This window comes from Pseudorca crassidens, chromosome X, assembly GCF_039906515.1.
Source record: "Pseudorca crassidens isolate mPseCra1 chromosome X, mPseCra1.hap1, whole genome shotgun sequence".
NCBI lineage: Eukaryota > Metazoa > Chordata > Mammalia > Artiodactyla > Delphinidae > Pseudorca > Pseudorca crassidens.
Genome location: NC_090317.1, coordinates 93453349 through 93475847, shown reverse-complemented (window position 1 = coordinate 93475847; position 22499 = coordinate 93453349).

The following is a 22499-nucleotide window of genomic DNA, read 5'->3' as shown; positions in this document are numbered from 1 at the left end:
GAAAAGTCAATGAATTAGAGATTCCAATCAGGTTGAAAAAAATTAACACATGTGCTCTGATTTGTGAGATTTTGGGAAGCCAGCATGTGTCCAAATATCTACTGCAGCATACGTCAAGAGCTAAAAAAGTTGACCATATAGATTAGTTACTCTGGGAGTTGCCAGAGTCATTTTGTCAATTTGCCAAACTTGCCAATTTCTCAGTTAAAATGCAGACATTATTAAGAAAGGAAAAAACTATATTCTTTTTGGTTAGCACCTTAGGTTATAGCTGGTTGTGATTAAGATCCAATAGGGAATAGGACCTTGAATGTAGGCCTAGGAAGCAGGCCAATTCAAACAAAGATCTATTTGCCAAAAATCAATTCAACTTGTAGAATGGCCAACACGACAAATTGCCAACTGCAGTATAATTGATTCACCAAAAAAATATTTCTGTTTACTAGTATAAAATTTGTAGCAATCTGTGTCGAATGAGACAGTTCACCAGCCACTGAAGGTTTTCTAAAGTTTAATTTCAGTTAATATAGTTTAGCTTGGGTTTCACTTTTAATTTGCTGCAGCCGTTTTACCACAGACATTTTACAGTAGATTTGTCAGTCTAACTCAGTTGAACCTCATTTTCTTGGGCGATTCACATTTCAGAAATTGAGCACTTTTCATCTGCTTATTGGGAGACAGTTTTCCAAGGCTCTCTCATGTTTCTGTACATCTTGTAAGCAAGATAACCATCTTGTAAGACAAGACTGTCTTTGTTCTGGACTGTCTTTTCAAGGTTATTTGTATAGTGAACGGTGTTTCCCTCCTAAGCAAAGGGCAAGAATGTTTACTTTCCATTTCAAAAGATTTGGGTTCCTAAGCTCAGAATTCTTCTCCTGTAATACAACCCACTGCCTGTGTGTGGGTATCACCTGGCCCTCTACCCATCACCTTGTGGGAATTGGGGCTCCAGGAACCTGCTCAAAAATGCTGATAATCTAGCTGCCGCTGTTTCTTTGAGTAATAAATTGCACTTCACTTCTGACCTAGGAATCTTGTGTCTTATACTGGCACCCATGAAACTGTGTCAGACTAAGTTTTTAGATTACGAGTGGAGTGAAATCTCAGACACTTCCTAGCTCTTGGCACTGCCCAAAACACATACAAAATATTCGTTTTTATCAAGCTAGTTTAAAAAGTCTGAATTAAAATAATTACAAAATACTAGGACCTGAATTTAAAATACGTTGGATGAGCAAATCCCTCTACCTTGGTTCTGAAATCCTTGGTATTTGAGATATGAGCAACGGTTGTAATTTGAAATACACAAGTAATTCTCAATTTAAAAGGTCATATATACAAAGTATTGAAAAATCTAGAATTCATTAAACTCTAGCTATCCATGATGAAAGGGAGGGGCAAAACAGCTGCAGAAAAACTAAAACTAGATTCAATGATATCTTTATATCAGTAACCTAAACTGCACAAAAATCTCCAAAAGCTGCTACAACCATCCCAGCCAATTTGAACTGCTATAACTGTTGTAAATGGTTAAATGAATCAGATTTTTAAATAATTTGGAAAATTTCTTATTCACTGACTTGACCTAGGGGGAAAGGGAGGGGTCAGAGAACTTGGGGAGGTATGGGAGGCACCAAGGCAGATGTCCCCAACTGCATGGTTTAATCAAGAACACTAGCCTGTGGCCAAGGGAATTTTCATAGACAGATGAGAACTAGCCTCACTTGGCCTTTCTACCTGGAAGTTGGTACAAAATAACTGTTCCATCCAATTAAAACAATCACATCTAGTAGAGGCTCTAGTGATTAAGAGCTGACATTTTGCTGATCTGGGTTCAAGACCTGGCTTTTACAATTTTGCCTAATCTCTTGGAGCCTCAATTTCTACATCTTAAAAGCAGAGATAAGTATAACACTTGTTTCTCAAGGGTGTTGTGAGGATTAATTGAAATATGCATTTAAATTGCTTAGCATGAGAGCTGCCACACAGCAAGTGCTTAATAGCCTTAGTGTGAGATATTAGTAAAAATTAATCTTTTTGAATTGGAATTTCAAAGCATTTTTATCAAATATACTTATTTCCTTGCTTACTTTTGTGTTTTGGTAACTTTTTCTTTCAACATTTGGGGGAGAAAGACACAAAGATTTAACACTTTCCAAAGGGCTAGATTAATATTGGGTGAGATTGATGTGTTTTAGAGAATGCAAATACTGCATACCACTTTAGATTCACAACAAATGTGATATTTTTAATCCATTTGCACTTAATTAATAAAGATATGGTGTTCTAAAAAGTATTTCATGTTCAAGCAGTTGTTTACCTCCTACTTTCTTTATAAGTTACCCTTTCCTCTTGGAGGCTTACTTTTTGTTGTTGTTGTTGTTGTATTTTGTTGTTGTTTTTTTGCAGTACACGGGCCTCTCACTGTTGTGACCTCTCCTGTTGCGGAGCACAGGCTCAGGACGCACAGGCTCAGTGGCCATGGCTCACGGGCACAGCCGCTCCGCGGCATGTGGGATCTTCCCGGACCGGGGCACGAACCCGCGTCCCCTGCATCGGCAGGCGGATTCTCAACCACTTGTGCCACCAGGGAAGCCCTGGAGGCTTACTTTTGGAAGTTGAGTGATATGGCAATTAATGTTTACCTAAAATAAGTCCACTTTCCTTTAAATACTTAGTGCTGCAGAGCCAGGTAAATAACGTGACTCAGTATCCCTAGAGGTAGAATTGTTGTCTTTATTGTCAAATAGACAACTTTTAGAAGGGAGAAGATTACCCTCAGGTGAATCCTGCTACCTTCTCCTGGCTGGAAATTGGTGAAAACTTGGGCAAGTCTGGGTACTGCTATTATTTCAATTACTACTGTTACTGGGTACAATTTATTGAGCGCCTGCTATGTGATAGGCACCTAACTTACATTTACTTATAATTTAGTTCTTGTAACAACCTTATAATGCAAGCATTATTATTGTACTACCTTTTTGCTGATGAGGAAGCAGGCTTAGAGTTTAAGGAACTTGCTCAAAATTATCCAACTTATAAGTGACAGAGCAAGATGTTGAACATTGAACCCTAAGTCCATCGCTCTGTGCTTCAATTGGGCCTGAAAAAACTTTGGTCCCAGATCGTCAGCATTCTGGCTATATCCCAGGAGTGGCCTTAGTTAAGCCAGCATGAACCAGAGTAGGGAAGACACTGGACCCAGGAAGGCCAGAGAAATCAAGATATGAAAAAAGAAGGTGTGTTGTAAGATCCTAAGGAACTAATCTATGTCAGTGTAGGTGGGTTGATGTGTAGGGTCCAGATTTGAGATTTATGTCTGATGATTGATTGGATGTATATGTGAGAGTGTGATATTCTGAATGGATCCAAAATTTATTATAGGGGTGGTTAACTGTAACTCCATTAACAGAGATAGAAGATGGTGGAGGAGCAGCAATTCATGGCAATGTGAGCTTTCTGACTGTAATGCAATTGACTTAGGAATCATTTACAGAAAGATAACTACACATGATTTTTAAAAAGATTTTTGGAAATGAAGAAATATAGCTCATAGTAACTATTGGTCAATGAAGAAATCATAATAGAAATTAGAAAATATTTAAAACTGAATAATAACTGAAATTTTGTATAGCAAAAGTTATGAGATGCAGTAAAGTGATATATAAAGTAAAATTTAGACCTTTAAATGCATATATTAAGACAGAAGTCTGAAACTTATCTCAGTAAAATAAACAAAAGTAAATTATGAAAGAGGAAAAATTTTAAATAAGAAAAATATTAATGAAATAGAAAAAATATAGAGATCGACAAAACCAAAAGATGCTCCTTTGAAATGACAAATAAAATGTATAGACCTCTGATGACACTGTGTAAGAAATCAAAGGGATAAGGAACAAATAACCAATCCTAAGAATAAACAAAAGATATTTACTATGATGTATGAAGCAAGCATTGGTAGAACTGAATAGATAAATAGACAAAACCACAATTACAGCTAGAGACTTCAAAAACCCTCTTGTAACAACTGATAAAACAGCTAGATGAAAATCAGCAAGGATATACAACTCAATAATACCATCAACCAACAGGACCTAATTCACATTTATAGAATACTCCACCCCACAACAGTAAAACACATTATTTTCAAGTGCCTATGAAATATTCATCAAGATAAACCATATTCTGAGTCATAAAACAAACCTCAACAAAATTTTAAGTTGAAATTATACACTGTATGTTCTCTGACCATAATGGAATCACACTAAAAATCAATAACAGATATCAGGAAAATCTCTAAACACTTCGAAATTAAACAAAACGCGTTCCAATAACTCATGGGTTAAAGAGGAATTCTCAAATGAAATTTAATTAAATGAAAATACAACATATCAAAATATGTATAATGCAACTAAAGCAGTGCTGAAAGGGACATTTATAGCACTAAATACTTACATTAGAAAGAGGAAAAGTCTCAAATCAATAATTTAAGTTTGTACCTCAGGAAACTAGAAAAAGAAGACAAAATAAAGCAAAACAAGTGGAAGGAAGAAAATAAAACACATAGAAGAACTCAGTGAAATACAAGAAAACAAATGAGAAAATCAATGAAACAAAAGCTGTTTCTTTGAAAGATCAATAAAATCAACAAACCTCTATCAAGAGTTACAAAAATAGGGCTTCCCTGGTGGCGCAGTGGTTGAGAGTCTGCCTGCCAATGCAGAGGACACAGGGTCGTGCCCCGGTCCGGGAAGATCCCACATGCCACGGAGTGGCTAGGCCCCTGAGCCATGGCCCCTGAGCCATGGCCGCTGAGCCTGCATGTCCGGAGCCTGTGCTCCGCAACGGGAGAGGCTACAACAGTGAGAGGCCCGTGTACTGCAAAAAAAAAAAAGAAAAGAGTTACAAAAACAAAAAGAGAAAAGACCCAATCGCCAACACCAAAAATAAAATCGGATATCACCTGCAGCCATTAATAAGGATAAGAGAATATTAGGAACAACTTTATACACATAAGTTCAACAACTTCTATGAAATAGACCAATTCCTCAAAAACAACAAATTATCCAAACTCAACCAATATGAAATGGATCATCTGAGTAGCCCTATAAACATTAAAGAAATTGAATTTGTAATTTAAAAACTCCCCCCAAAAGAAATTTCTTGGTTCAAATGTTTTCACTGAAGAATTCTACCAAACATTTAAAGAATTAACACCAATTTCATGTAAGCTCTTCCAGAAATAGAAGAGGAAGGAATACCTCATAATACATTTAATGAGACGAATATTACCTTGATATTAAAACCAGACAAATCAGTCCGAAAAAGAAACTACAGACCAATATCTCTCATGAACTTAGACACAAAAATATTCAAGAAAATATTTTTAGATAGAATCCAGCAAAGTCTAAAAAGAATTGTTACATCATAGCTATATTATTATAGTTTTTTATTGCTGCTGTAACAAATTACCACAAACTTACTGGTTTAAAACAATACATATTATTTTATAGTTCTGTAGGTTAGAAATCCAACATGGGTCTCACTGTGCTAAAATCAAGGCATTGGCTGTGTGACTTTTTGGAAGCTTTAGGGTATATGCTGTTTCCTTGTCTGTTTCAGCTTCCAGGTGTGGCCCACATTCCTTGGATCATGGCCCCTTCCTTCATCTTCAAAGCCGGCAACATTGCATCTCTCTAACCATTCTTGGTAATCAAATCTGTTTCTGATCACATCTGGGAAAGGTTCTCTGCTTTAAAGAATTCAGGTGATAAGATTGGGCCCACACTAACTATCAGAGATAATCTCATCTCATGATCCTTAGCCTTAATCTCGTCTGCAAATTCCCTTTTGCCATGTAAGTAACATATTCACAGCTTAATGGGGATTAGGATGTGGACATCTTTGGGGCCCATTATTCTTCCTACCTTAACTCCCAAGTAGGATTTATCCCATGTATGGCAATCATTGTAATCCACTACATCAGGGCTCCCCAACCACCGGGCCGAGGACAGGACTGGCCCGTGGCCTGCTAGGAACTGGACCACGCAGCAGGAGCTGAGTGGTGGGCAAACGAGTGAAGCTTCATCTGCCGCCCCCCATCACTCCCCATTGCTTGCATTACCACCTGAAACATCCCCCCACCCCACCTCCGTCCATGGAAAAACTGTCTTCCACAAAACCGGTCCCTGGTGCTGAAAAGGTTGGGGACCGCTGCACTATACCAACAGGCTAAAGAAGAAAAATCACATGATCATATCAATTGATGCAGGATGGTTGCTGAGCAAAATTCAACACCCATTCATGCTTTAAAAAAAAATAAATCTTAGTGTTGTGGTCCGTTCTGGCTGCTATAACAAAATACTATAGACTGGGTGGCTTATAACCAACAGAAATTTATTTCTCACAGTTCTGGAGGTTAGGAAGCCCAAGATCAAGGCACCAGCATGACTGGGGGAGGAGGGCTTTCATGCTGTTTCATAGCTGGTGTTTTCTCATTGTGTTCTCACATGGTGGAAGGGGCAAGGGATCTCTGTGGGGTCTCTTTTACAAGGCACTAATCCCACTCACAAGGGCTCTACCTCATGATTTAAGCAACTCCCAAAGGCCCACGTCTTAATAACATCATCTTTGGGGATTAAGATTTTAACATAGGAATTTTGGAGAGACACAAACATTCAGACCACAGTACTTAGCAAACTAAGACTAGGGAGGAACATCCTCAGGTTGCTAAGGAGCATCTACAAAACACAGGTAATCTCATACTAAAGAGTAAAAGATTGAATAATATATCCTTAAGATCAGGAACCAGATAAGGGTGGCTACTGTCACCATTTATATTTGATATAGTACTGGAAGTCCTAGCCAGTACAATAAGGCAAGAAAAGGATATAATAAAAAGATTCATATTCAGAACATATGAATACTCTTGCAAATGAATAAAAATCAAACCACCAAGAAAATGTTTATTATTTTCATTGCAAAAGAGCAAATACAGATGGCCAAATAACATAGTGAAAGGAGTGTATCATTAGTAATCAGGGAAAACCATAATGGAATACCAATGTAGAAACTCTACAGTTGCAAAATTTATGAAATCTGACAACATCAAGCATTGGCGAGGTTGTGCTAAAATGGGAAGTTTCATATACCACTGATGGGAGTGTAAATTTGTATAATTACTTTGCCGAAGTGTTTGACACTCTCTAATAAAGTTGAAAATATATACCTTAATCTCAGACACTTGTGTACCAGGCTATATGTTCAAGAATATTCATGCAATCTTTGTAATAGCACAACTTGAAAAAAATGTGATTTATCAATGTAAAGAATTTTTGTAGTATGTTCATACAATGGAATCTTATTAAGTAATTTAAAAATCAACAAATTACAGCTATGCAAAATTACGTATTTCTTCTTACATACATAAAGCTGAAAGAAAGAAATATGTCACAAAAGAATTCACACACCATAATTCCACTTTTTGAGACTCAAACAGGAAAAAATAAACTATATTGTTTATAGATGCATACATAAGTGGTAAAATTATAAAGAAATCAAATTATGACAAAAGTCAAGGAAACGAGTAATGTTGGGAAATAGGAGGGAGTTTTGATTGAGAAGAACAAGGTAGAGTGCTGCTAAAGAACTGGCAATATTCAATTTCTTGACCTGGATAGTGTTTTACAATTATTTGTCAAGCTGTATACATTTCATGTACTTTTCTATATGTATGCTTTACTTCACAGTACTTACTAAAAGAAATCAAAATGTATAACAATTTCACAATAATAAAATATATTTTTAAAAGAAAATAACTACATCCAAATCAAAGACTTTAAAAAATATCAGAGTAACCCAAAGCAGAATAAAAACTAGTGAAGAACCAAATGTAAAATAGATAGCTAGTGAGAAGCAGCCACATAGCACAGAGAGATCAGCCTTGTGCCTTATGACCACCTAGAGGGGTGGGATAGGGAGGGTGGGAGGGAGGGAGACACAAGAGGGAGGAGATACGGGGATATATGTATATGTATAGCTGATTCACTTTGTTATAAAGCAGAAACTAACACACCACTGTAAAGCAATTATACTCTGATAAAGATGTTAAAAAAAAACTAGTAAAGATAAAAGCAAAAATTGGGTGACACCATCAAGATGGTGGAGTAGGAGACCCCAACCTCTATCTGTTCACCCAGATCAATTATTAGCTACCCATGAACCAAAACAAAACAACAAAAAGCAGCTCTGGGAGTGCTCTGGAGTCTACTAAAGACACTTCAACAACAGAGTGGAATAAAAAACTTGAGAATAACCACACAAAAAGGGAAGGAAGACAGCTTCATTTCGCCTGCATCATCCCATCCCACAAGCCACTGGCACTGTTCAGCACCAAGAGGAGATTCCCAGCTAAAAAGAGTTCTCACAGGGAAAGGAAGAGTGGTATGAGTGACCAGCTTCCCTAGCCCTTCAGGGCACTGCACAAAGGTTCTGCTTCAGTTTCACCCAACCCAGGGGCTGACAAAGCAGAGGTGCATAGAGACAGCAAGGAACAAGAACTAAAAGCAAGGGATACCAGTAGCCCTCATGCAGTGGGAGCAGTTGTGGCTCCAGTGACCTGCTCTGTAGACAAACCCAGCAGCTTTTGCCACTGAAAACACTAACAGCCAGCGCAGCTGCAAAAGACCACCTATTGATTACACTGGCTTTGCCGCACAGCTTTTTGCATTCCCTGATGCCTGCTGCCTGAGTCCCTCCCCACTCCTTCTTCCTGCCCCCTGCATCCTCCAGAGTCCAGAAACTGCATTAGTAGCTGGCCAAGGTCTCTGCAGCTGTGCTAGAGCAAGACACCAGCCTAGATCCTTGTGGCTGACCCACACTGCTGTGCACCTACTCGAGGCTAGACCCTCTAGCTCTGCACCCACATGCCCCCCAGCCTGACACCCATCACTGGCCTCCACTGCTGTACTGCACACCTAGAGGGAGACCTGCAGCCATGGCAGAGCATGCCAACAGCCAGGGTCCCCACAGCAGCTTGTGGGCTGGGATCAGGCCCTATCTTTTATCACTGACCTGCAACACTGTGTTACCGGTAGCTAATCCCTCCAGCTGTACACCTGCATGCCACTGACACAAACCCCACAACCAGCCTACACTGCTGTGCACCCATGACAAGACCCAGCAGCCATGGTAGTGCACACCAACAACCAGGGCCCCTGCAGCTACCAGTGCTGCCTACCCTGGTGCTCATCACTACCTGTGTTTGCAACCGGCACTTGCCACTCACAGGCACTTACAGCTGGCACTTGCAGCCAAGCCCATGCATAGCACAAGTTCTAGCTACTTCTGCTGCTTGCCCTGGTCCCTAGCTGCTGGACCTGGAGGCACTGATAAGGACCCCAATAGTCCTTGCAACCTCTACAGATCCTTGCGGGGCTTGCCAAGGACCATGCAGTTGTCAATGCTGTGGACTCCAAAAGTCTGAGCTGATGAGCCATCATGTCACCCTAGACCCAGTGCTGTCACATGCCCCTGCACTTGGGCCCAGTACCACTAGGCCTGGGGTCCCAGCATGCTCCAACATGCCCTACATACAGGTGACAGTCTTCCTGCAATGAAGTTAGTCCATAAAGTCTGGAGGAGGTGACTGCTTCTTCAAATATGCAGACACCTACACAAAGCTATAGGGATCACAAAGAATCAGGGAAACATGACACTAACAAAGCAACATAGTAAACTTCCAGTAACTGATCTCAAAAATTGGAGATCAAGGAATTGCCTGACAAAAATATTCAAAATAACTTTTCTAAAGATGCTCAGAGAGCTACAAGAGAACACAGATAAACCAAAACTAACCCAACTCTGTTGGAAACTAAATAGACCAATGTGATAGTTAATTATATGTGTCAACTTGTCTGGACCGTTGTGCTCAGACATTTGGTCAAACTTTATTCTGGCTGTTTCTGTGAAAGTATTTTTTGGATGAGCTTAACAGTTAACCAGTGGACTTTGAGTAAAGCAGATTACTCTCCATAATTGGGCCTCATCTAGTCAGTTGAGGCCTTAATAGAACAAAGACTGACTTCTCCTGAGCAAGGAATTCTGTCAGCAGACTGCATATGGGCTCCAGCTGTAACTCCTCCCTGAGTCTCCAGCTTGCCAGCCTACCTTGTTAGTTGCAGAATTACAACATGTATTTAATTCACAACTTCCCAGAGTGTCTACTGTTAAAGTGGGGACATTGATTGGGAAGGAATGAGGTCCTGAAAATTGGAATGGGGATGTATGGGAGGACCTGATGAAGCCGGAGACGCTGAATCTCTAAATTTGAATGAGCCTTCTTTGCCAAAGGAAGTAGCCTTTCCACCTCCATCTAAGGAGATTAACCTTGCATTGTCTAAGGAACTGATATGCCCTTTACTGAGGCACCTGCTTCACAAGACACTGTTGAGTCTCCTCAGTAGCCTCTCCCAAAACCTCTCTTTATTTCTTGACCTATAACTAGACTCAAGTCCTAGGAGGCCCCTAAAGATGAGATCTTCAACAAAATAAAGGCCATATATGACAAGCCCACAGCTAGTATCATACTCAATGGTGAAAAGCTTTTTTTCTTTCTTTTTTTTTTTTTGCGGTACGCGGGCCTGTGGCCTCTCCAGTTGCGGAGCACAGGCTCCGGATGCGCAGGCTCAGTGGCCATGGCTCATGGGCCCAGCCACTCCATGACATGTGGGATCTTCCCAGAACGGGGCACGAACCCATGTCCCCTGCATCGGCAGGCGGACTGTCAACCACTGTGCCACCAGGGAAGCCCGTGAAAAGCTTTTCTTCTAAAATCAGAAACAAGATAAGGATGTCCATGCTCACCACTTCTATTGAACATAGTGCTGAAAGTCCTAGCCAGAGTAATTAGGCAAGAAAAAAAATAATAAAAGGCATCCAAATCAGAAAGGAAGAAGTTAAAATTGTAGATGATATGATGTTATATAAAGAAAACGCTTTAGACTACACACACAAAAAAACCCTGTTAGAACTAATAAATGAAGTCAGTAATTCAGTAAAGTTGCAGGATACATAATCAACATATGAATATCAGTTGTGTTCCTATACGCTAACAATGAGCTATCTGTAAAAGAAATTAAGAAAACAACCTCATTTACAATTTCATTGAAAACAATAAAATACTTGGGAATAAATTTAACCAAGGAAGTGAAAGATCTCTATACTGAAAACTATAGGACTCTGATGAAAGAAATTGAGGAAAGCACAAATAAATGGAAATATACCCCATGTTTATGAATTGGAAAAATTAATATTGTTAAAATGCCCATACTACCCAAAGTGGTCTACAGATTCAAAGCAATCTCTACCAAAGTTCCAATGGCATTTTCCACAGAAATAGAAAAAACAATCCTAAAATTCGTATGAAACCACAAAAGACCTTAAATAGCCAAAGTAATCTTGAGAAAGAAGAATAAAGCTGGAGACATCATACTTCTTTTTTTTTAAGTTTTGTATAGACTTTATTTCCAGACCATGTTATAAAATCTCGAATATCTATCCACTTGGTAACTGTATGCATATTCCTTTTTTAATTTAGTGCACATTTTAACATATATATCAATGACTTTAATAATTGTACAGAGTTGTGTAATAACCACACCAAAAACAGAATATAAAATATTTCCATTGCTCCAATAAGTTTTCCCATACTCATTTACAATCAATCACTTGTCCACATTCCTAGTCCCTGGCAACCACAGATCTATTTTCTGTGCCTACAGTTTTGTCTTTTCCAAAAGGTCATATAAATAAAATACATAACTGGAAACATAGAATGTTTTTGTTGCCTTTCATGTTTGGAGGCATCACACTTCTTGATTTCAAGTTATATTACAAAGCTACAGTAGCCAAAACAGCATGTATGGTACTGGTATAAAAATAGACTAGACCAATGCAATAGAATAGCAAGCCCAGAAATAAACCAACACATATATGGTCAACTAATCTTTGACAAGGGTGCCAAAATACACAATGGGGAAAAGACAGGCTCTTCAACAAATGGTGTTGGGAAAACTGGATATTCACATATAAAATAATGAAATTGGACCCTTACACCATATACAAAAATCTATTCAAAATGGGTTGAATACTTAAACATAAGACCTGAAACTATAAAACTCCTACAGAAAACATAGGCAAAAAGCCCCTTGACACTGATCTTGGCAATGATCTTTTGGATATAACACCAAAAGCACAAGCAACAAAAGCAAAAATAAAGTAGGACTACATCAAACTAAAAAGCTTTTGCATAGCAAAAGAAACAATCAACAGAGTGAAAAGGCAACCTATATAAAGGGAAAAAATATTTGCAAACTGTCTATATACTAAGGGGTTAATACCCAAAATATGAGGAACTCATACAACTCAGGAGCAAAAATCCCCAAAAATCTGATTTAAAAATGGGCAAAGGATCCAACAGACATTTTTCCAAAGTAGATATACAAATGACCAACAAATGTATGAAACGGTGCTCTACATCATTAATTATTGGGGAAATGCAAATCAAGACCGCAATTAGATATCACCTCATGCCTGTCAGGATGACTATTATCAAAAAGACAAGAGATAAGAAGTGTTGGCAAGGGTGTGGAGAAAAGGGAACCCTTATACACTGTAGGAATGTAAATTGGCACAGCCATTATGTAAAATAGTATGGAAGTGTCTCAAAAAAAATCAGTAATAGAATTACCATATCATCCAGCAATTCCACTTCTGGGTATATATCCAAAGGAATGGAAATCAGGATCTCACAGAGACATCTGCACTCCTATGTTCATTGTAGCATTATTCACAATAGCCAAGATATAAAATAACCTGTGTCAGTCAGTGGATGAATGGAAAAAACTATATGGTATGTATGTACATACACACAAACACACACACAATGGAATATTATTCAACCATAAAAAAGAAAGGAACCTCACCATTTGCAACAGCATAGATGGACCTTGTGGGCATTATGCTACATGAAATAAGTTAGAGAAGGACAAGTACTGTAAGATCTCACTTATATGTGAAATCTAAAAAAGCCGAACACATGGAACCAGAGAGTAGAATGGTGTTTGCCGACAGCTGGGAGGAGGCAGAGTGGGGAAAATGAAGAGGTGTTGGTCAAAGGGTACAAACTTCCAGTTATAAAAGGCATAAGTTCTGGGGATCTAATGTACAGTATGGTAACTATAGTCAACAGTACTGTATCATATATTTGAAAGTTGCTAAGAGAGTATATTTAAACGTTCTTTCCATAACAACAACAACAAAATGGTAATTATGTGAGGTGAAGAATGTGTTAACTATACTTATTTTGGTAAATGTTTTGCAATATATAGGTGTATGAAATCCTCATATTGTGCACCTTAAATTTACGCAATGTTATATGTCTATTGTGTCTCAATAAAACTGGAGAATATGTATCTGTGCCCAAATTTCCATTTTTTATAAGGATACCAGTGACGTTGAATTAGGGACTCATCCTCCTTCAATGTGACCTCATCTTACCTAATTATATCGTCAACAAAGCTATTTCCAAATAAGGTCACACTCTGAGGTATTAGGGATTAGAACTTCAACATATGAATTTGGGGGGAACACAATTCAATCCATAACCATATGTATCAAATATACATATAAAGGATAGTTTATGGATATGCAGGTAGGTAGTGAATGTCTAGAACATTACAGAAATGTTATATACCAATTCAAGGATAGTAATTACCTGTAGAGAGTGAGGGAGCTAGGAGGAAATGTTTAGTAATGAAACTCTAACAGTATTCTTAACTTCATCTTAATAAAAAAGTTCTGTAGCCAATATGGCAAAATAACTTTTAAATCTAAGTTCTGAGTGGTCGGTATCTAGATGTATGTTGTACTGTTTTCTGAACCCTTCTGAGTATTTAACAGCTTGTGCCTATAAATGTTATTCATTCCCTAGAAAGACGCTACAATGGGACTGACTCACTAAGCCTAACAACACAGACAGCTTTTCCTCCAACAATTAGAGTATGTTATTGTTTTTTAATTTTAAAATCAAATGAGGTAGTTGCTTTGCTTTTAGTGATCCTGTTTTATATATATATATATATATATATATATATATATATATATATATATATATATATATATATATATATATATAACTTTAAAGGTATAATCATATTCAGTGGGCTAAGATGCTTCCATGATGAGAGGTAAGCAGTATCTGAGACAGGCAGAGAGAAAAAATTTCTAACCCCACATATCATGCTTACGCCATGGCTTACTCTTTTTGACTGGAATGGGGGTAGAAACATGCAAAATCTTTGAAATCTTTCTTCCTCCCCTGTGCCCTTTACCTGTCCCTCTCTTTTTTTTCTCCTGGCTTGTGGGTTTCAATTCATTTAAATCCCATTTGTGAATTTGTTTCCTACCCAATACCAACTGCATATATTTACAGAAATTAAGAGGAGATCTGAATCAAAGGATCTCAAAGTCTAACCATGCTTCACCAATAGCAAACTGCTTGTTTCTGGGCAACTCTCTCAATATTTATTTATTTTTCATCCAGAAAATGAAAGATTTGGACTAAATAGTCTCAGATCTAAATGTGTTTAGAAGAACAAAGGTGATTGATGGAGCAGGACGTAAACATTTTATGTAACTTGTGAAAATGTAAAAATTTCAGTAAAATACGTATGTTTTCAATTATGTGATAAATTAGGTAGCTGATGTGGTTAATTTTTTCTCAGAGTGGAACACAATCACCTGTTTGTTCTAGTAACATGTACACACAATCTATGTTAATCTGACTCAATTATGCAGCCCACAACATAATATTATCCACACATTGAGACTCTTAAAAGTCCTTCTTGACAATGATAAAATTCACCTCTTAGGAAGGAAAAATAAATCTTTGTATAATCCAGATGCCAGATGCAGCTCTCATCCATAAGCTTTGAGTGTGTTTTTACTCTGAGCTAAACTTGACGCAATCTTGGCCTCTTAACCAACCTCTACAAGAAAGCCAATCATACAAAATATTTCCTAGGTTTTATGGAAGATTTTGTGGGGCCGTGGGGAAGAATCAGGTTGGATAACATGCAGTATCTTGTGTGAATACTCCCAAACAGAACCACCTCTCCTCTAAGTCTCTTCTTTGAGGTTTTAGCCACTGGCTCTCTCTCTTTCCCCAAACTTTGCCCCAAAGAGTGCTTGGTTAGCTCCTCCTCCTTGGATGACTCTGGTCCTTGGAGACTCTCTCCTCCCTCTTCGTATCCTTATCCAAGTATCTTCTCAACAAAGCTGGGCTGTGCCTACAAAGAAATTCTTCTAGACACTAACATCAAATTTTCCACATCTAGGCATTTGCAAGCAAAGTTCCCTTGCTTGTTGAAGACTGTATTTAATGTGGAAGTAGGCTTTTTGGCTCTAAGATCTTAATTATGTACAAAGCCTTCAACTCATGCCTGCAGGAATTATGCCCCAATACAGCACGTTCAGCAGACCTTCCAGGCTATCTCCTAGGCACAAAAATTGTTAGCTGACAATGAAGTTTCCTTGGACCCAGCCCCTAATTCCATCAGAATGTGATCTACTCAGAAGGCCAGCTTTCCTATTCCATCCAAACTCGACTGGGAAAAAAATCTGCTTAATTAGAAGGAAAAATAGGTAAGTGGTTAACATTGTGCAAGTATAATTTTCTCAGATGATTAGACACTTTTTCTTTTGAAATGAATAAATAAAAGGGAAAGAGGGGCAGAATAATAATGATACAGGTTTTACCTTTTAAAAATTTGAATAAAATTAGCATAATTTCCCTTTTATTAAGCTACAGTAGATAGAAAGCACATTATATACACTGTAGGTGGAGATGTGGGTGGACACATAAGAGGGGTAATGAGGGAGCATTGAAAATACAGCTGAAATAATGAGCATGTAATATGAAGAACAGCAGCAAAGATCAAGCTGGAGGATGGAAGAATGCCTGCTTTGATTATAGACAAAAGGAATGGAGAACAGAAAAAAAGAGGGAACCATTCAGCTGAGCTGAGAAACTGGGGCAGCCTGGACAAATGGAGCTTGATATAGATGGGAAGAGAACAGGGGATACTTCACCATTGACTTGGGTTTAAAAAATGATAACCTTGTGCTTAAAGAGGAGGAAAGCACAATAATATAATTCATTAAAAAATCTAGTTTTATCTATACTAATCCTGATGGAAACAGAAGCTACACAACTTGCTTCCATTTGAACTGGAGCAACCTTGTTAGAATATAGGACATTGGGGCTTCCCTGGTTGCGCAGTGGTTAAGAATCCACCTGCCAATGCAGGGAGCACAGGAAGATCACACATGCCGCAGAGCAACTAAACCCGTGTGCCACAACTACTGAGCCCACGTGCCACAACTACTGAAGCCCACGTGCCTAGAGCCCGTGCTCTGCAACAAGAGAAGCCACCACAGTGAGAAGCCCGTGCACCGCAACGAAGAGTAGCCCCCGCTCAAAGCAACTAGAGAAAGCCTGCGCACAGCAACTAAGACCCAACGCAGTCAAAAATAAATAAAAATAAATAAATTTATTTTTCAAAAAAGAATATAAGACATTGGGTTTGATGGTCATTCTGTCCACCCCACTCAAAGTATGGACAACACAACCCTTGACACACACCCTTACTGCCCCATTCATTTTGCAAATGAGGAAACAATGGCCCAGTGCAGTCTTGTAGAAGTGATTTTTTAAACCTTAGAGCTTTGAGAAGCAGACAACCAAACCTCCATGTGTGATTTCTACAGAAAGGGCTCTGCTGCTTGACATATAGCAGAAACTGAATCAAGATATTATTAACAGGATTGAGGTAATTGATCTAGATTTTCAATGGATGTTTACAAACTAGTAGATGAATATGAATTTGGGATTTCTTAGCCTGATCTGTGCCAGGCATAGTATTTAGATGGTACCGTTGTTTCAGCTACAAATCTGGGAAGTCCAGGAGTTGTGTGTACAATATTTTTCTCTCTCAAAACCTAGGCTGTTAGATGGCAGAGTCTCAGGTCCAAAATGGATCCTGGGATGTCATCCTTCCAGCCATCTCTTTCTGCATCTCCCAGGCAGTGGACCCACTCTCTAACCTCTCTCCCTGCTCAGGATCATCTTCTCACGCTCTTCTAAGACTTTCTCACATCCTATCTACACCTCCTTTATCCCTTCCCATATTCCCTACTCTTTTCTTTTCAACGTGGTTGCCCTTGATGGTTATTGAGAAGAACTTTGATTTCTCAGCAAATATGAAGCCCAAATTTTCATTAATTTAAAAAAGTTGAATCTCCTTTACTCAAGGACAAGAATCATTCTTCTCCAGAAACATAATTAATTGTTTGGTATCCCCCTAGAGATTTTCCTTCTAGAGAAAAGGGACCTTCTATATATATTAGGATAAACAACTCTAATGCAGCCGAATAAATAAGTAAAAGGTGAAATCTTCCCTTAAAACAAAGTAAATCCTTGCATCCTGCTCAAAGATCTGCTTCTTCCCATGATAGATAATCTGTTATTGGTATCTATCTTAGAACATGCAAATACCAACCTGCAGCATATAGCTTGTCCCCACATCAGCCTCTCTGGAGGAGTTCTGGCTGTGCTTAATAACTCGCCTGAGATTGTGCTGCTCTCAACCACCTTATCTAATGAAGCCCCCTCATTAGTCTTTGTATCAGCATATTATTTGTTCCCTTTATAGCACCTGAAATTATCGTGTCTATTTTCTTGTACTTAAATTTTCCTTGCGCTCCATCAGGGCAGTAACTATATTTCTCATGGTTTTTGTGTCATCCTCAGTGACTGAGTTTCTGGCACATAGTAGGTACTCAATAAATACTTGTTGAGTGTTTGGGTAAGTAACCTAATATGAGCTTGGTAATCTGCATTCTGCCACTCAAAGGCAGCTCTCTAGAATAACAACTCATCAGAAGCATCAACAGCCACCTGGATTGAGGATGCTGGGCTGAGTCAAGAGGTTGTCTAACTTCCTTTGGGCAGGAAACTTACCCTTACCTCACCTACGGTAGACTGAATCAGTGACACCAGTTCTTCACCCTTCCTATCCTCACCCTTTCTGTGGCCTTTAATTTTAGACTCAGTCATGTCTTGCTTTGGCCTACATGGGCAGAAATGATTCTGGGTCAATTCTGAGCCTAGGCTTTAAGAGGCTTTGCACATTTCTGTCAAGAGCTGAGCTGAACTGGAAAGACTTGAGCTTCCAGGTAGTCTATTAAGATAACAAGCCAAAATGAAATAACAGTCAACCATTTAATCACTTACTGTGGTAATATAAGCAAGAGACTAAACAAGAGAAAGTGGAAGCTGCCCCAATGTTCCATTTTCACCATGCAAGAGTACCAGGTGAAGGTCAGGTGTGTCAGCAGATAGGAGCAATCATCTCACTGCTGAGGGAACCCCAAACAAAAGACTCCTGCTGTTTTATGGACCTGGGGGTTTGAGGAAAGAAGAGGAGAAAAGTTTAAAAGTGGAAAAGTACTGAATACTGAGTCAGAGTGGAGAAAAACATCTTCAAGGCTCCCTGATAAAATATTATCAGTAGGGGTATCTAAGAGAGGCATTGGCTAAAGGCTTCCAATAAGGAGGCCTCTGAATGGAGGTGCCTTGGCCAGCAATGCAGTAATGCATAAGAGGATGGCTGGCCTTGGGGCTTGGGTCCTTGACTGCAACTCCCTTTAGAGACTACAATTCACTGTGCTCCAAATCTGGTGTGGGGAGAGTAGCTTTCCCTAATGAGACCTGCCAGGTAGAGCCTTTGTAATTGCCAGAGTGCTCAGGCCCAAAAGATCACATGTGGATTTTTGGCCAGGAGCCTGACCTCTCAGTTTAGACTTGCCCTCATGGACCATGGTTATTAACATAAGAAGGGCTTCCTCTAGTAACTGCTGCCCCTTTAGCCTGGGCCCCAGAATGTATGCATGTGGAGCAGAGTCATCCCTGTTGACCTACAGACTTGCAGTTAAAAGCAGAGATGCCCTAGCCATGAGAGCATGAAGCAAAACAATCAAGTGGAGCCCAGGCTACCTCAGCAGAACCAACTTAACTGATCCACAGATCCATGACGATAGATGCTGGCTATTTTTATTATTATTTAATTTTTATTTATTTTTTGGGTCTTCATTGCTGTGCACAGGCTTCTCTAGTTGCAGCAAGTGGGGGCTACTCTTCATTGCGGTGCGTGGGCTTCTCATTGTGGTCGCTTCTCTTGTTGCAGAGCATGGGCTCTAGGCGTGCAGGCTTCAGTAGTTGTGTCACATGGGCTCAGTAGTTGTGGTTCACGGGCTTAGTTGCTCCGTGGCATGTGGGATCTTCATGGACCAGGGATTGAACCCGTGTCCCCTGAATTGGCAGGCAGGTTCATAACCACTGCACCACCAGGGAAGACCCAGATGCTGGCTATTTTAAGCCACCGAGTTTGGAATATTTGTTATACAACATTACTGTGGCATAGCTAATAGATATTCTACCCTCTTTCCAGCCACTGTGGATGTCCTTATTCCAATAAAAAATTACCAAGTATGCAAAGAAACAGAAAAATACCACTCATAGTGAGAAGAATAATCAATCAATCAAGAGAAGCCCAGAAATGATATAGATTAGTAGACAAAGACATTTAACTTGTTAACATATATTCAAGAAGCTAGAAAACAAATTGAACATGTTGAGAATGGAAAATAAAACCAAGATATAAATTGAACTTCTAGAGATAAAAAGAACCCCAAAGGATATAGCTTTGTGGAACAGAAGATGCTAAAGTTGTCTATTACTATGGATAGGGTAAGGATGGGTGATAAGGAACGTTAAAGTTGGAGAGATGCACAGGGGCCAAACCCTGTAGTGTCTTAGGATAAGGACAAGAGGCTTTTAAACTGTAAAGAACAGTTGGTTGAATGAGTAGATAGTGATGCCATTAATTAAGCTTTAGCAGTATAGGAGAAGAAGCTTTTTAAAAATTTATTGATGTGAAACTGATGTAACAAATTTAACCATTTAAAAGTGAACAATGCAGTGACTTTTAGTACATTCACAGTGTTGTACAACCACCACCTCTATCTAGCTCTAAAACATTTCCATCACTCCAAAATAAAATCCTGTTCCCAGTAAGCAGTTTCTCTCCATTCTCTCCTCCGCCAGCCCCTGGAAACCAACAATTTGTCCTCTGTCTCTATGGATTTGCCTGTTCTGGATATTTCATATAAATGGAATCATACAATACATGAACTTTTACGTCTGACTTTTTTCACTTAACATAATACTTTTGAGATTCATCCACACTGTAGGATGTATCAGTATTTCATTCCTTTTAAAGGCTGAGTAATATTCCATTGCATGTATATATGACAATTTGTTTATTCATTCATCCAGTAATGGACATCTGTTTTCACCTTTTGACTATTGTGAATAGTGATGTTATGAACTTGTGTGTACATGTATTTGAGTACCTGTTTTCAGTTTTTTGAGTATACACCTAAGAGAAGAATTGCTGGGTCATTTGCTAATTCTATGTTTAACTTTTTAAGGAACTGACAAAATATTTTACATAGTAACTGTACTATTTTACATTCCCACCAGCAATGTGTGAGGGTTCCAATTTCTCCACATCTTCACCAACACTTATTATTTCCAATTTTTTGTTGTTGTGGCCATCCTAATGGGTATAAAGTGATAACTCATTGTGGTTTTTAATGTTCCTAATGGCTAGTGACATTGAGCATTTTTTCATGTGTTTATTGGCAAGTTGTATATCTTCTTTTGAGAAATGTCTATTTAAGTCATTTGCTCATTTTTTAATTGGGTTGTCTGTCCTATTGTTCTTGAGTTGCAAGAGTTCTTTACATATTCTGAATACTACACCCTAATCAGATATATGATTTGCACATGTTTTCTCCCATTCTGTGGGTTGTCTTTTCACTCTCTTGGTAATATCCTTTGGTGCAGAAAAGTTTTCAATTTCGAAGAAGTCCAATATTTTTTTTATTTTATTGCTCATGTTTTTGCTATCATATCTAATTATCCACTGTGCAAATCCAAGGTCATAAATACTTACTCCTATATTGTCTTCCAAGAGTTTTATGGTTTTATCTCTTATATTCAGGTCTTTCACACATTTTGGGTTAACTTTTGTATGGTGTGAGACCAGGGGTCCAACTTAATTCTTTTGCATGTGGATATGCAGTTGTCCCAGTATCATCAGTTAAAGAGACAATTATTTTTCCATTGAATGGTTTTGACACCCTTGTTGAAAATCAATTGGCCATAGATGTATGGTTTTCTATTTATCTCTCAATTCTATTCCATTAATCTATACATATCACTCTGTTTTGATTACTATAGCTCTGTAGTTAGGTTTGAAATTGGGAAGTGTGAGTCTTCCAATTTTTTCTTCTTTTTCTAAATTATTTTGGCTATTGGAGCCCCTTGCAATATCATATAAATTTGAGAGTTGGCTTTTTCATTTCTACAAAAAAATGCCACTAGAATTTTGATAGGGATTGCATAGAGAAGCAGGTTTTAAGGTAAAGCATGAGTTTGGTTTTGAGCACAATGAGTTTTGGGCACTTGTGGGAAATTCAAGATACTTATGTATAAGGAATCAGGTATATGTTCTAGAGCTTAAGAGAGAGGTAGGAGTGGAGATGCATATTTGGGATATGAGTATGAATGAAGCCATGGCTATTGATGAGATCTTTTGGGAAGAGTATATAGAGGGAGAAGAAAGGAAAATCCTTGGATTGGCCAATATTAAGAAAGTGTAAGGGAAGAAGAGCCTGTGAAAATAATTTTATAATAGAGGGTTAATGGAGAAGGTAAGTGAACAAGAAAAGAGTGTTACAGTAGAAACCAAGAGAGGAGACAGATTTAATACAAGCAGTGTCTCATGTTGCAGAGAATTTATAAGTCTGAAAAGCAGTAAATTGATTCGACAGTCATGAGGCCATTGGTGACCTCAGGCATGTCAGTCTGTGTGGACTGTGGAGGCTGAAACCTGGCTAGGGTATGTTGGTGCATATACAGGAAGAGAGAAAGAGGGGGCAACCAGAAGTCTGGAATATTTTTTTTAATATCTTGGCTGTTAAATGAAGGAGAAAGATAGAGATAGTGCAAGAGGAGGATACAATGTTATTGGAAGGTTTAGAGGCCACAGTAAAGTACCTCAAAGAGGAGAGAAGTTGAAAATAGAGAAGAAAAAGGAAGTAATGATTGGAATAAGGTCTTGGATATGTAGAAGATAAGGGGGATATGGAAGAAGTTGCCTTGAGCAGGAGGAAGAACAGTTTCCACAGCCTACTCTCCTTCTTTAAAATGAATGATCAAACTTGAAGCTAAATGCAGATAAAAATGACTCATAGGTATGGGGGGGGATTATGGAAGTTCAATACCTGATAGCCTTGATATTCTAGATGAAATA